Source organism: Salvia hispanica, chromosome 1, assembly GCF_029641045.1.
Source record: "Salvia hispanica isolate PSC_SH4W2 chromosome 1, Shi_PSC_v1, whole genome shotgun sequence".
Lineage (NCBI taxonomy): Eukaryota > Viridiplantae > Streptophyta > Magnoliopsida > Lamiales > Lamiaceae > Salvia > Salvia hispanica.
Window position 1 is genome coordinate 26,619,171 of NC_142692.1, and position 16,818 is coordinate 26,635,988.

At 37.7% G+C, this 16,818-nt stretch overlaps 1 long non-coding RNA gene across 1 annotated transcript; it reads left to right on the forward strand.

The window, feature by feature from the left end:
• Positions 1 to 15,006: 15,006 nt before the first annotated feature.
• On the forward strand, positions 15,007 to 16,559 carry LOC148933513 (uncharacterized). The gene is made up of 2 exons (XR_016134384.1): positions 15,007 to 16,215; positions 16,277 to 16,559. It is a non-coding gene; the product is annotated as an uncharacterized LOC148933513 (long non-coding RNA).
• The last annotated feature ends 259 nt before the right edge of the window (positions 16,560 to 16,818 follow it).

A 16,818-nucleotide genomic window follows, 5' to 3' on the forward strand; every position in this document is an offset into this window, starting at 1 on the left:
ATAATAAAAAAAATTTTTGCAATCATGCATGGGTCTTTTGTACATAACTTTAATTGAAGGCAACCAACAAGAGGCACAATAACATCACCTATAAACAAGATACAATCGTAAGCATAGAACATCTGCATATATATATATGTATCAAGCCAAAATTGCCTCTAGAGAGGACTTTTTGTACATAACAGATCCTCCTACATAACATACGAAAGTCCCAAACTCTACGCGATCGACAAAAGAAAAGCGTGAAACCGTAGGAAAGAACAGTTTTCACGTCACAAGGGGACTAGAGATAAAACTACTAGCATCAGGACGGCCTCATAAAGGGTCCGTTGCTGATGGTACATAACTAACACTACTCTACCAGTCGCCGTCCGAGTCTAGAGAGCTCAGCCCCGAGCTCCCCTCAAAGCCATCGTCGCTACTGATCGCAATCGGGTCATCCTCGGCTCCTCCTGGTAACATCCCTGGCATGGGAGGAGGTATTGCGGCGTCCGGGACCTCCCAAACCTCGCGGCGTATCTCAGCCCTGATCTCCTCGTAGCGGTTCTGAAAGTACTGGTACCAGTCTGCGTCCAACTCATCGGGGTGGGGTAGCTCGCCAGGCACCTCCAAGGACTGTCTGCGCTCAGAAGGACTCCTCATCTGCGGATCTGCCTCATCATCTGCCGGATACTCCATCGGGTACTCATCTTCTTCTGGGGCAGCGATCATAGGAGCCTTGCCCCGCCACGTGGGGTCATGCTCCTGGCCAGGAAACTGGCGCACTCCCTGGGGTCGGTCGTAGCCCAGGGGCAAAACCATCTCCTGTCTGCGTGAAGGTCCTGCCTCGTGATCATACTGGCCCTGGGGCTCAGTAATAGGGAGGGTCGGAGTTTCCCACTGAGGTGGGGGCGGTGCTAGGATGTCTGGGGAGGCTGGCGGAACGTTCTGGTACCGCAAATACTGATCAATAATGGCACATAGGAAGCCTGGGAAGTCTCCCTCATCCTCTAGGGTGTCGGGTCGACGATGGATGAAATCATCTGCTAAGCTGGCTGTCCATATCTCCCAATCGTCAGGTAGTAGGGGAATCAGATGGCGTATGCCGTCAATCCCAGTGACGCCATGCTCGTGGGCCGTCTCCCACAACTCATAAAACCTGCATAAGACCCTCAATATGTGCGCTCCAGGACGAGGACTGTAGGATCGATAGGCGAGTATCGCATTGTCAGCGATAGCCTGGGGTGTGACTTGCTTGCGAGCCGTCCGGCGTTGGTTCATCTACACATGATGTTTTACCGAAACAATAAGTAAAGGAGAAAGTTGCTTAAGGATACACGACAATACTTCTTTTGGTATAAGGCAAAGGGTGTACTTGGCCAAAGCCGCACGCATCGAGATAGACGTTCATTATTAAGGGAATTGTGCGTCGGATTTGTAAGCGTAAGATCAATTTGTCATAATATAAGCATCGGGAAATGCTTTGTTAGGACGGAGGTATTTCGAATTCGTTCGTCAGGGCATAGGAAATTTTACGTATCCCTTTGTACTTCCAACATGAATCCCATAACATTGGCACAAAGATTACATCGCTCGGGAAAGCGAGAACCACACATATACTTATTTCTTCTAAGTTCTCATTCCAAAAGTGCTCATTTTATTAGTTCGATAAAATTCTTAAAAGACATCTTACAAGAAGAAAAATTACCTTCAATCAGGTTGAGGGCGATGAAATTGGTGCTGAGTTGTGGTCGATCTCGTTAACTTAGTCTAGCGAATCAAGTCTAGACTTTTCCTTTCCAAAGAAGGACTCACGGTTACAGAGCAGAAAACCTAGGCTCTGATACCACTCTGTCACGACCGCGCTTTGCTAAGGATAGCATTGCTCGGTAAATCATGACCAGGGGAGGGAATTAAGAAGAGGGGATAGAAAGGGGACGAAAGAATTTATAATAAGACCTGCAAGTACTTTTTCATAATATAAAAGAGGTTCACAAGACAACGAAATACCATGAGTACTTAAGAGAGTGTTTAACGTAGGTCACTCGTTACTGATCATTTTTCCTATGACCCATTAGTACAAAATACTACAACCTAAGCACAGCGGAAGGAGTTGTAACCATGTGGTCATGTGTATGAAGACACATGCCACGAAAATCCTACAAAAGAGATGAGACAACCACCAACTCCACTCAGCCACCAGTTCATCACTTGCTCAACCTGCACATTTAGAAATACATGCAGGGCTGAGTACGGGGTACTCAGTGAACACATCGCCGAAAGATACATATATATGAAAAATTATTATCATGCCATCACAGTAACACACGGGGGTTTTTCTTAAAGGCCCGAGCTTACTAAGTTCATTTTCATAAAGTTCGCTTGATCAAGCTAAGTTCATTCCATCAATCCGCCATATCTGATGGTTCATTGTGTGTCGGGAAGGTGGCCACCTTCCACGATCACATTGACCGGCCAACCCTTACGATGACTCACGGTCCATTCCTTTTGTGTACACTAACTCGAATAGGATCTTGGTCCTATTGGAGCCGAATTCGATTCATTCATTCCTTTGGCATCGCCAAAAAGATAGGCATCATAAAACAAATAATTTATGGCACGATAACATTTTCAAAAAAAAGTAAGTGCAGTTTTATCAAACAAAAATCATTTCATATATTTGATAATTTTATCCACACTTAATGTGTTGGATATAAAGCCCACCTCAAAGCTTCCCAAAGAAAATGCTGCAAAAGCTTGGCCTCGGAAATCAAACTTCGCGAACACGCCCTTCTTGAAATAGTATAATGTTTTAAATTAGTTTTAAGGACATATATAAGGTGCATGTCATGAAATGATCCTACATGTAGTATGCGTCCTACGTTCGGGGTTCGATCAAGATCACTTCATTCCACTCAAGAAAAGTGGATTTCTATTTTATGAGACACCCTAAAGTAATTAAATAATTATTTGGGAGAGGGTTTATTTAATCCATACATTCTTATTTTCCAGAAATTTAATTAATTAATTACGGAGGGCAAGACATTAATTTATCGCAAGATTAATTTTTTTAAAAGCTTCAAATATTTTAAGAAACATTACACCACAACTACGAGATAAGGTTCCTTTTATTTCTTATGCTTCAAAGCCCAAAATTCTCATTCCCTCTAAATTCTCGGCCCAAAGAAATAATATTAGGAGACCACATTACTAAATAATTCCTTGACCCAAAGGGGAGGCCCAATAGTCAAAAGTGTTGCCCTAATTACTAAAAGAATTAGTCCTCCCATTCATTCTTCCATTTCAAACAAACAACCTCCCTCTCTCTCGGCTCTCCCCTCTGCCGGCGCCCTGGCGTCGCCGGCGAGCGGCGCCGGCGCCGGCCTCTCCGGCGCTCTCTCTCTCTCTCGGCGCTTTCTCTCTCTCCGGTTTTCTCTCTCTCTCTCTCTCTCTTTCTCTCCCTCCGGCTTTCTCCTCTCTCCGGCGCTCCCTCTCTCGTCGGCGCTCCCTCTCTCGCCGGCGCTGCCGTCGCTGTTGCTGGTCACCGGCGGTTCCACCGCCGTTGACCGAAAGGTAGGATTTTCCTCCCATTCCCACTTCCCCTTCTTTCTCTTCTTCTTCTTCATTTTCTTAAATTGAAGACTTAGAACTAACAATTAGGTCTTGAAATGCGAAGATTTGGATAGATCGTGCAAAATGGGGTCGGAAGAGGTTAATTTCGGCACAAATCGCCGGAACAACCACCGCCGCCGCCGCCGGACTGCCGCCGCCTGTCTGCCGCCGCCGGCCTGCCGCCGCCGCCGCTGGACAGCCCCTTTGCTTATGGGTGAGCTCTCCCATGATTGTTATTATTGTGTGTTGAAGATTCTTAGTAGATTAGGCCTTGTTTAATTGTTTTCTTAGTCTAAGCTTGGTATTGTTAAGGCAAATATTCCATTCTAGATAGTCATATGCATAGTTGGTATGAAATCATTAGGGAAGAGATGTACAAAATACTAATATGATTTGCCATGTGGAAAACCAAATGTTCATGCTTGAAAGGTATGAAAATGGCTATGTAGTGAAAAGGGTTATTAGAAGAATTACCTTAAAAAAAGAAGAGAAGAAGGATGGTAGTGTGTAGGAATTTGGCTCCCCTTCTTCAAACACTTGTATGCATTCCCATCTTGATTGAATATTTGTTTAGGTAGTTTTTCATGGATGAACAAAGGGATTAAGAGAGGGATGGGGTGATATTTATAAGGAAGAATGGTGCATGAAATTAATTGGTTTAAAGCTTGATTCATTGTGGAGGTGAAATATCCAATGGTTAGGGACTCTTTGCCAAATGAGGCAAGTTGTCTCGTCAATCACTTGTCATGCCAAAAATGGCAAGAATATTATGTCTCGTCACCTAAAAAGGCGTGAGCCGTCGTTTGGTTTGCGTGTTTGATGTGATTTGATTTCGTCGATTGTCTCGTCTTGATTTAACGTGCTTCTTATCCATTCGTGCAGGTATCGGGATTCAAGGCGTGGCTATTGCGCAAGGTCCGGAGGGCACGGAGAGTATTTTATTTTTAATTAATATTTACTTAAACGTTGAACTCGTGTACGGAATTTTATTTGAAACTCGGTCTTCACAAACGGACCTTTATTAGCGCGACTTTATATTGAAGTAATACTATATTCGATCACCACTCCAAAATATACTTCACAACGATTAATTATTTGAGAAGTAAAGATCTAGGCGCGAAACTTAAATATATATAAGGTTGATTTTCAAAGTCTTAAGGTAAAAAGTCGGGGTGTTACAATAACGATCGGAACATGATATTACACGATTAAAGTATGATACTATTACACAATTAAAACATGTTATGAAATGATTAAAATTGTTCCATGATTTAAATCTAAATAATAATTAAACTTTAATATTTTTTTAATTAATAAAATAATAATTTTATTTCTTAATGGATAACCCTAACCTGATCCTAAAACCAATCCGATATTATTGGGTCGACCCCTATAATGACCCAAACCCAAAAATTGTGTTCATGTGTGGTACACTTTGTGCGTGCTTGCGTCGGATTATGTTATTGAATAAAAGACTGCAATCCTAAAATTTGGGATATTTGATTCCATAAATTGTGTATAATTAGTTTGAAAACTTTTCTCTTATATATTACTGTTGGGACTACCGCAGCGGAAGACACGGAAACCAAACAGGTCCTTGACCGGATCTATTTAGGTGATTATGCATTCGACTCCAATTTCATGCAATTTACATAGATCTATAGATATAACATCAAATAAACACATAATCATGCAATTTGATGTAGATTCGATTGTTACCTCATTTTGATCCATCATAGGATCGAAGTTGCTAGCTGCACCACCCGGAGATCCTTGGTTTATCGACCATGAATCTTCCGTACTATTCCCTTGTCCTTGATTCTCCATCCGTGTGGGCGGATCTTAGATTATCAATTAAATAACTTTGAATGGATTATCAATTAAATAACTTTGAATGGATCTAGGGAAACCCAATACTAACACCAAATTGTCTAGATCTAATCCTATGAATTAGGATAGATCAAGAACAATAATCAAAACCCTAATTCTCCCACGTGCTAGGCACGAAAATCGAGACAAGTGAGAGAGAAGAGGGAGGCGCCGATTTGCCTCCTAGGGTTAGGGTTTTGTGTTGTCTTGGATTGTGTGCTAGGGTTTCCCTTTCATTCATTATATAGTGGACCTTATTGGGCTAGTAAGGGGATCCATGGAATGACTTAAGTGTTGGGCTCACCCATTAGATAAATTACTAATTAAATCAAATGACCCATGATTTAATATATTATCAATGGAATATTATTTTGTTCCACTAAAGAATAATATTGCACTCCCACTTAAATCACCAAATTACAAATAACTTGGGTCCATTTTATTTTATAATATTTCCCGCGTTTAAGATTATCTTGATCCATCAATTTAATTCTTTTGTCTGCTATGTGACTAGAATTAAATTAATTCTTCAAAGAGTTTTTCTAGTTTGAAACTTTATTTATTATTCGTGGAATAAATTCCAACTGCGCAGTTTTCTGAATAATAAATTCCTTTTTCAAACACCTCATTGGGGATCACCCTTTTAGGGATTTAATCATACCATACTGGGCACGCGAATTCTATGAAATAATATTCCAATACCTTCATGTTATTCAATTACTACCACCCAAGATATCATGAACTTGAGTTACGTACAAACTCTCACATATTGATAAGTCAAAGTGGCGTTTGATTGAATAAATAATATTGATATTAATATCATAGACTAGAAAATACTAAACTTTCTGAAATATATTCTCAGTAGATAGCAATAAAGAATACATTCCGGATTAGATCCTTTCAGTGCTTTACCACACCGGTGTTACTAATCTCTTCTTAGGTAAAAGAGAATTATCACAAACACCGCAACCGTACCAATAGGTAGCCAAAGCCTATCTAGGTTGTGAATACGTTTTTCTTCTTACTAGATCTGGCCAAGTCCCCTACTGAAAAACTCATTAGGAGATTCATCGAATTTCCCTACTTGACCTTCTTAGTAAAAAGCCTTAGACTTTGTTTATCATATTTCAATAATAAATCATTATATTATTATTTATTCTCATAAATAGGTAAACAAGTGGATGTGGCGTTTCTCGTATACATGCACAAGCTGACTGTACAAAGGCATGTACGCTCGAAGCATCTTTTAGTATACAAACCCCAACAATTACTAGTATCACGCCTGTGCTATGCATAGATTAACATATTTCTAAAATATTAATTTTTAATTATAAATTGATTAAATAAAATTAGAATCAATATTAACAATGAATAATATGAGTAACAATTTTAATTATATGAGAATAAAAAATCTATACAAATCAACACTGAAATCATAGAGTAGAAGATAAAAATCTATCACAATAAAATAGCTCGTTTGTCATGTTTAAAGTCGTCCGCCTTACCTAAAACTACAATAAAATAAGGAACAAAATCAATTAGTAATGCACAAAATCAATAATCAATATGTATTAAAACGATCATCGTAGAGTAAAGCATAAAATGAGACCCATAAAAGTATGTTATCGAACAATTCACACCACAGGCATTCAATGAAATGACAAAAAATATTTTTATTTGAAATTCTAATCAAACTTCAAATCAAACCAGGCCAAACCTCCATCATGCCCCTCCAAAATTGAATAAACACAATAAAAAATCAAAACCAGTTCACAGACGATATAAATATAGGCATATATCATGTGAAACCCAGGAAACATGTTCAACGGGCTCACCACAGTGCTGAACCAGTTCCTACCCCAAAATCTAGTACCTCCCATTCACTCTACTTAATCACACATTTAATAACCTTTAAATTTTATATATTTAATTTAATATAATTTTTTAAATTAAATGTCAATTTTGTAAATTTCTCCAAAACTCCCCTTTTCTATATTGTATAGATTCCTCCTTCTTCTTTCTCTAATTATTTTTTCGGGTAATTGGTTAGAAAAATATTAAACTATTGCTAAAATTTGGTATTTCGACAACCTTTAAAGTTGGTCGAACAAATCACAAACTTTAATAACTGTGCAAATTTCTCATAGCGACTAATATTTGGAAATTAGAGGTTAAGTAATAGGATTGTTACTTGGATATTTATAAGCTCACATGAGATTATTAATACACATCTATTTTAGAATTGACGCACATGCCATTACATGAGATTAATTAATTCACGTCAATATTACTGAAAATAATTATTGTGGGAAATTTGCACAGTTATGAGAGAATGTGTTTTATACGACCAACTTTAAAAGTTGTGAAAAATACCAAATTTCGACAATAGTTCATAATTTCTCTGACCAATTATCCTATTTTTTGTCTATAACCACAATTTATGTACTCGTTTTGAAAAAAATTACTACCCAAAATTTGTCTCACTTTGACCCGACACGGGTTTTAAGAAATGTAATGGAAAGTGAGTTGAAAAAGTTAGTGGATTGTGGGTCTTACTTTTATATATTAGTTTTATAATAAAATGTGAGTAAGAATTAGTTAGTGGAGTATGGGGTCCACTATAAAAATGATAAAAGTGAAATGGGATAGATTTTGGGGGACAGACGGAAATGGAAAAATGGGATAAATTTTCAGGGACAGAGGTAGTATAACTTAAAATAGAGCACGGATTTGATATCTCTTAAAATATTGCATTAACCTCTATAACTCATATGACGCCATATGAGTTTTGACATATATAATATCTGTCATTGCCTTCACGGCCATAACCAACAATGGTTAGACCATGATATGGGTCATCATTGTCGGCTCGAACTCTCCAAATATCCTAATAATAAAAAATCGTATCGAATTAGAAATTATACAATGTAGATATGATAGTGATTTCATACCTGACTTTGCCATTCTCCAAAGGCAGGTGGAACTTGGAGTGCTCTCCAGTTATAGGTTGGTTATGCAACATCATTTCAACTTCTTCATTCGTTAGAAGTCAGTAGCCACTGATATGGATTTTTTCATCTTGTTTACCGAAAATTAAGTATTGAGTAATATAAAGCTTTCTTCAAAACATGCATTTACAAAAAAATACTCACGTCTCCAATTTGACGTTCTCTCACCTCAACAACCCTCCAACAATTACATCTTGAGAAGTACACAGAGAACCATGGATAAATCTCTACCAGATATGGACCATTATCCATGACATATCGAAATGTTATCTATTAACTACATGGAAACCAATCGTCCGGGATTACATATGGATCCGACTAAAGACCCTTAGGACTATAGTAATGGTGGAAGTAATACATAAATTCCTTTGGAGAACCAATGGAGTATTGTCATGCACGAGCAACTTCGGCGCCAAATATTGTCGCAGTAATGACACGTGAATAACAATTTTTTTAAATAAATGAAGTTATGTACTTTTATTTGGTTTATTATGAACTTCCTCTAAATCATTTTAAATAGTTTACATCTAGTTTTGTGTTCTTTCTAGATTACTTATAATTTAAGTCGGTGAGCAATGTCGGAGATAATAACTCGACGATTTTGGATTGAGTTAGGGTTTGGACAAATTGGATTGGGTCGACATTAGGTTAACTCGATAACGACCCAATCCGGGGGATTTGCCAGCCATAAACTAATTTATTAATTTTATTGGTTTAAAGTTGAATAAAATTTTAAAATTTGGCTTTTATCGGTTATTTTGGTAAAAATTACCAGTAACAGATGAACAATCTCAAAATCAAACCAAAACCAAAAATTTCAACTATTGGGCGACTGAAAACCAATCTTAATCAAATCGGTATAGTTTATAAGAATGTGTAACCTTAATCTCGCTCATTCAGAATGCATTGAGGCTTTTGTAGAAGGAGACATCAATCAACCTACATATAATTAACAATCAATTTATAAGGATTACATTCATGAAAAATAATATAGTGACTCACAATAACACATACCTCGGTAAAAAAGTGGACTAATTCAAATTTGGATCCTTGAGTACATCAACCGTACTTTTTATACTGAAAAACACGAATAAATTAACAAAGTGAAATCAAATGCAACTATTGTTTTCAATTTGTGAAATAAATGTTATATGACTGTTCACAACCGTCCAAAAAAAATAGCTACAAGCTAACAAAACTCACGTTTTATTGTACATTGGTCTAGGATTTGGCATCAACAAGGAATTAATATATATACACGTGAAAGGTTTGAGTAAAAAACATATGTCTAAGGTAGGTATATGGGTTATATTGCCTCGTTTTCTTTTGTTTTTTCATAACTATGACCAAAATGGTGGTCATGACGTTACCAAGGCTTGGGATGAAGCCTTGTTGGCTCCACTAACCCATTGTGTAGGGCGGTGAAGTTGTTTTGCTAAGTTTTTTATGGAATGTGAATTCTATGAGCATGCTAGTCTCACATCTCCATTTCCGACCATCCATAAAATGAAAAATGACTTATAATTTATTATTCATTTTTTATCTTGTTCTCTTTTACTACTTTATTCACATTTGATTTTGGTCTTTCATATTTTACGAAATTCGCATCGAATGTAATTTGCACAAATGACTTTTCCATAGTTAACGCGAAGTTAGATTAATAAAAAGCAACAATTGAACCAAACAAATGTATACATTGTCTCCAAAAATCTCGTTTAACACATTCTTCTCACTGGTCAAATCAATCGAGCATTAATGCAATAAGATAAGCAAATTTTTATTTTACCCATTAGATAATAGTAGTAGTATAATATACCATTGGTTTTAACTTTTAACCTTTTCAATCACGACGTCGATAACTATGATTTGACAAATCTAAGAGCATCCACAATAGGGGCGGCGCGCCGGCCGCGACTGCCTATTGTGCTGGAAACTTCTGCCCCGGCTTGGCCGGGTGAGAGGCCGCGGAAAGGCCATCGCCGAGTAAACGCCGAGGATGCGGCGGGGTGGGGAGCGGCTCGGCGGTGCCCGCGGCGGTCTACTGTGCGGCGGGTGAGCAGCGGCGGCGCCGATTTCGAATTTTTCATTTTTTTTTTATTTTTCGTTTTCTAGAATGAGGAAGAGAGAAAGAGAAGAATGATGAAGAAGATGACAAGTAGGGTTTTGACTAGGTTGATTTTGGGCTTTTTGAGGCTGAGGACAAATCAGAAGTGGCTAAAGACAAAAAAAGTGGCTTGTCCAGGGAAGTGTCCTCCCTATTGTGGATGCTCTAACAACACTTTTATGTCATATATCTCGTACTATAAATCTTGTATTAATATCCAATTAGGGGTATCGAAACGGGAAGCGGGTTTTGGGTAATTGCCAACCCGACCCGATACCCGTCGGATATCAGGTACCCAATACCCGCAAACATCGGGTTCGGGGTCGGGTATACAAAATGTCAATATATCGGGTATCGGGTATACTCGACACCCGACTACATTAATTTATCCTATATTTATAGTACAACGCATGCCACTGTCATTCACTTGACTTTCAATGTGGGATACTATCAGCCACCGCTACTACCCCTATTATTATCACTCAAAATGTTATAAGTACTAAATCAAAGAAAGAAAGAATTGAAACAAAAGTTTTAGTGTTAGAGCTATAAAAATATAAAATATAATCAAAGAAGAATATCAACTGAAATGAAATATCCACTGGGAGAGTATACAAAAATTTCAAATATTTTATTGAACATCATTGTAAACTTTGGGAAATTAGATCCAAAATCTTGCTTAAACATTAACGTCTTTTATTAAAATTCGTCTATTGCATATTTTTAATTTTTTTTAACTTTCTTTCTGTATTGAATAATAAACACCATAATCTTTCTAAATTAATTACTCCCTATATTGATATTGATTAATTTAATTTAACTTAACTTCACTTCATATCTTAATAATTTAAATATTTCATCAGCCACCTCCGTATTTCATGTAAGTCCAAAAGTCATTATTTTTAACAGATATTGTGTATATTTTATAAATTTTGTCTTGGAAATTATAATTACAAATATTAGGATTTAGGAGTATAAGCCATGTCTTCAAAAACATAATTTAGAAAAGGTATCATGCGTGTGTGATTGTGTAAAAGATTATTCGTGTGATTATTTTTACTTGTGAATGTGATTTCACAAATCTAAAATATCCCAGAGCAGCAATGTGATTTCACAAATCTAAAATATCCCACATCGCTGCTCTTATGGAAGAAGGTTTAACCAAATCAATATATAATTATAAATGTTGGCGGATGATCTCTTAATCAAGGGCAGCAGCGGGTGCGGGTACCCGCAGTTGCGGGTACGGATACCCGATGCGGGTAATCAGGATACCCGATTAGCCGTTTGGATCCGGGTGCGGGTAGAGTAAAATGTGAAATTTCGGGTGCGGGTACCCACGGGTATCCGTTTTGACACCCCTATATCCAATAGTGCGTGCTACTAAAATTATATAGTTAAAAAAAATATGAAAAGGGGAAAACGAAAATTCTAGTCACATCTCCATTTCCAACCATCCATAAAAATAGTCTTATATATTTAAAATTTTAAATGAAAAATGACTTCTAATTTATTACTCACTTTTTATCTCGACTAGTATCACGCTATGCACAGATTAATATATTTTTAAAATAATAATATTCAATTTTAAATTAATTAAACAAAATCAGAATCAATGTATGAACAATATCAGTAACAATTTTAGTTATATGAGAATCAAAAAATATATACAAATCAACATTGGAGCATAATAAATTTGAAATAAATAATGTTTAAACATTAAATCATGGAATAGGAAGATAAAAATCTATCACAATAAAGAATTAAACACAGATGGATAATTACTCATCATTTTTAAAACTTCTTATACACTACATTAACTTTAAAATTAAAATAAATCTCATCATTATAAACTAAAACCTTCAATTCTTCACAATCCGTCATTCTTCAACAGAACTCATAGGTAAAACTAAAACTACAATAAAATAAGGAACAAAATCAATTTGCAATGCACAAAATCAATAATTAATATGTATTAGAACGATCATCCGTAGAGCAAAGCATAATAAGATGAGACCAATGAAAGTACACAATCGAACAATTCGCACCACATGCATTCGATGAAAGGACAAAAATATTATTATTTGGAATTCTAATCAAACGGTTAAACCAAATTTAATTTAAAAGACATAGTAAAACTTCCACTCACTCCAATTAATCATACATAACATATTAAAACCTCCCATTCACTTCACTTAATTACATGCTTAATGACCTTTAAATTATATATATTTAATTTAATAAATTTTTTAAAATTAAATGGCAATTAAATTTTCCCCGCATATCACATGATAAAGATGATACCAAGAGTGAATGAATGATGATTTTAGAAACTAAATTGGGTACCTCAGCCATATGCGAAACTACGGGATGTAAGTCTCCAAAGTGATCTTGCCGAATCATCTGTTCATCAAGGCAAATAAAATATCTGTTTAAATTATCTCAATGAACAAAAAATGATAAAAATCTTAATGTCCTTTTCTCAAACAAAGATATGGATTCTTACGCAAAAGTTTCAATGAGTAGGGAGCGGAAACTCAATTAGTAGGTTTCCAAAGTATTTGCTAAATTGTTGCAAAATTGCTATGAACATTGATTTTAAATTCTCCACTATCTAAATAACCGCTTCCCACTTTTCTAGCTTGTATTACCACCCTAAATATATTTTAAATGTGCTTTGCAGTTACAAAACGTACCCACAATTACTCAACAAATTTAATATGATTTATTTTCCTAATTACCCTAAAACTCCCCTCTTACTAGGGGTGGCGAAACAGGTTACCCGCGGGTACCCGTACCCGATTTTAGCAAAATTTGTTGTACCATAACCCTCCCTGCGACATACCGGGATTACCCGATACCCGTGACGGGTATCCCGTACCCGACATTGCGGGTACCCATACCCGACCCGAAATCCTAATAAAATATTTGAAAACCATAATAATAATCGTCAATGTTCCCTAATTTACTTTATTAATATCGATGGGTAAACGTTGAATAGATTGAGAATAAAAGTAAGAGGGCACTTGTCACGACCACAACTCCCTAGTGCTAGTGAGCGTAGCTATTTCGCGACTAAACAATTCTCAATATTCAAGGGACAACATGAAAAGGGTGAAACCACTTAAAGCAATAGTCTCAAAGGCTTATGGGTGCATAGTCAAAATGAATTCAGCGTATCAAGACTAAGTTCATAACTTGCTAGAACATAACTCTGGATTGCAGCGGAAGAGTCCAAGACAAAATAGCACGTATGAAGACATGCTACTTTGGGTTACCTAACTACTTATATAGAAGTCTTGTCCCAACACCTTCGCCTCCTCGTACACGTTCAACCTGCACATTTGAAAATAACATGCAGGGCTGAGTATTTGATATACTCCGTGGGCACATTGCCAAAAATAGTTCTATCTTTAATTGTCAATGCCACAGTTGAGTGATCACGGGGTTTTACTTAAAAGACCCGAGTCACTAAATACTTTTCTTTTCATGAAGATTTGATTGCGCAATCACGTAACATAGATATACCATATCTGAACCTTGTGTGAACCGGGAATGTGGCCACATTCCACGACGGTCACTGGACCGGCCAACTCCTTTGTTAGCTCACGATCCCCTTATGTGTACACTAGTCCGAGTAGAGTTTGCGGCCCTACTGGGACCCGAATTCGATTTAACTTAAATTGGCATAGCCAAGCAGATAGGTAATCATAAAACAAAACATGGCATGACAACATACTTGAGCAAAAATTCACATTTTCATACTGAAATCACGTTTTGAAAGAATGCCCACCTCAAAAGCTAAAGCTCCTTCCGTAATTTCCTTAACTTGGCCTTAGACGACGTTCGTAGACGCCCCTTTAGGAAATAACATAATATTTAATTAGACTTTGATAAATCAATTAAGCTTAAACGTGGATGCATCCTAAGTGCGTGCTCTTTTATTCTTTTTTTTCCTTAATTCATAAGAAGTCCTTGAACACTAATTAAATCATGCGATTTAGTTTGATGTGGAGGTCTACCAATTATTCGTTTAACGAAAGAGCGTTACCTCCTATATATTTTATTCAAGCATAAAATAAACTCAAGGTCTATTCATCATTAGCGTATCAATTCTTAACATTAATTACCCGAGCACTTAAGCTAAGGTCCGGAAATTTAGACTTATCTTTGTGAAAATAATTAGCGGACCATTAATTATTTAATCAACAACATAGGAGAGCCCATGATTTAATTAAATTCTTAGCGTATACTTTTATTTTAGTTGGTGGCCCAAACTCCATAATTAAATTCTATAACAAGGCAGCCCATTTCTAAAATATTTCCTTAGTCCATATTTCTTTAATTAGAGAGGCCCAATAATCAAGAAGAGGCAGGCCCAACTTATACTCATTCCCATCGGTCTCTCTCTCAAATCATTTCTCAAAAGAAAAATTCCCCAAATTGAAGAATGGAATCCCTAAATTCTTCTCCCCTCTTCGTCTCGGCTACATCGCCGCTCCACTTGGGTCGCCGGAGCACCGCCGGCTCCAGTTCCTCGGCGCCACGGAGACGCCGGCGGCTCGTGCCAGCAACCTCCATCTCCGTCCAGCTTTCTCTCTTTCCCGGACAGAACAACGTCTCTTCATTCTCTCGTCTTCTCCGGCGAATTCACGCTCGGAGTGACCCATTTCGCGGTCGACCGACGCTGTTCGTTGTTCGGCCCGACAGCCCTTGCCGCTGCTCCGCCGTCGGGTCGCCGCTGTCTCGCAGTCAGCGCTGCCCGGAAAGAGGAGGCATCGCCTCCCTCCGTTCCCTCTCTCGGCTACTACACTGTGGTGCAGTACTATTGCCCTTCCCGCCTTTGCCGCGCTGCTGAGACCTCACCGGTAGCCTCTGCCGGCGTGCTTGATGCCGCCACCGCTCGTGAGCCACGCCACTTCATCGGCAGTAGCTAAGTTCCTACCCTCTCTCTCTTAGTTCTTTTACAGTTAGCTAAAAGTTGGATTTTTTTGAAGGTTCATGGTATTAGAGTTGAACAGATTATGGTTCTTTTCTGAAATTTTCATACTATGCTTTGAGTTTTATGCGTACAAGTTATGCTTGTGCTTTATGTTCTATACATGATAAGGTTATTTCCCATATGATCATGTTATGATGTTCTAAGTGGATGAAAAAAAATGAGGTATATAGGTGAGTATGTGCTACCTGATTCCTTGTGGTTGGTGGATTGGGAAAAACTCCCGCATCTAAAGGTCTTTGAGAGGCATAGCGACCTCTACTCACTCTCTTACTCTCGGTTGTGAATTGTGGGGAGAAAGCAAGAAATTTTGAAGTGGTGAGTGAAAGGGAGTTCGAATGTGGTGTGGAGGGGCTTTTTATAGGCTGATTTTGTGTACTTTAGAGGGAGTTAATGAGGCTGATCTCCTTTTGTTTTTATGCCCAGCATATCTCTTGTCTTTTGATCCTCACTACTTTTTATTAATGAAACTTGGTGTTAGGCTTGGTTCCAAAACCTTGCATTGATGTGCTTTTGTTTGCTTTTGAAGTGTACAAGAAGGTTGCAGGGGCTGTTTTGAAGAGAGGGTGTTGCAGGTATTGACTTGCCCCTTTTGGGTATATCTTTGGTCTCTCAACTAAAGAGATATTGTCTCCTTCCTTATGGTAAGAGTTCCCTTTAGTTTTCTTTTGTTCTTTAGTAGCTAAAGCTGGTTTCTACTTGCAGGTTGGGAGAAGACTGGGCTGCCGAGCTGCTGTCCGGGGCGGATTGATGCCTCGGGCTCCATGGCTGATCGGCTACGGCCGCGAACTCTCGGCCCGGAGGAAGAGGCCCGAGGACGTTTGATTCATGCACATTCAATCTCTTCTTTTCTTGAAGCCTCGTTCCATACATTATGTATATATATATTTTTTTTCTTAACTAGTTGTTCGCTTATTGCATAAGAAGTGTTATTCGAAAATATTGATATTCTTCAATGTATTTCCAATACTTTTAGTTCATTTGATTATTTAGCTTTTACTTGAATTTAAAAGTTTAAAATTTCACAACAACAGGCTCGAGTTCCATTAATTCTTCATGAACGGAGAACTTCACATCCTTAGTTCGATATTTTTAAAAAAAACGAAGGAAAAGAAAATAAAGGTGCGGGTATTACATTCTTCCCTCCTTAACGAAAATTTCGTCCCGAAATTTTGCTTATGTTACTCAAACAGTTCTGGGTACTTTTCTTTCATCTTGTCTTCCAATTCCCACGTAGCTTCCTCGTG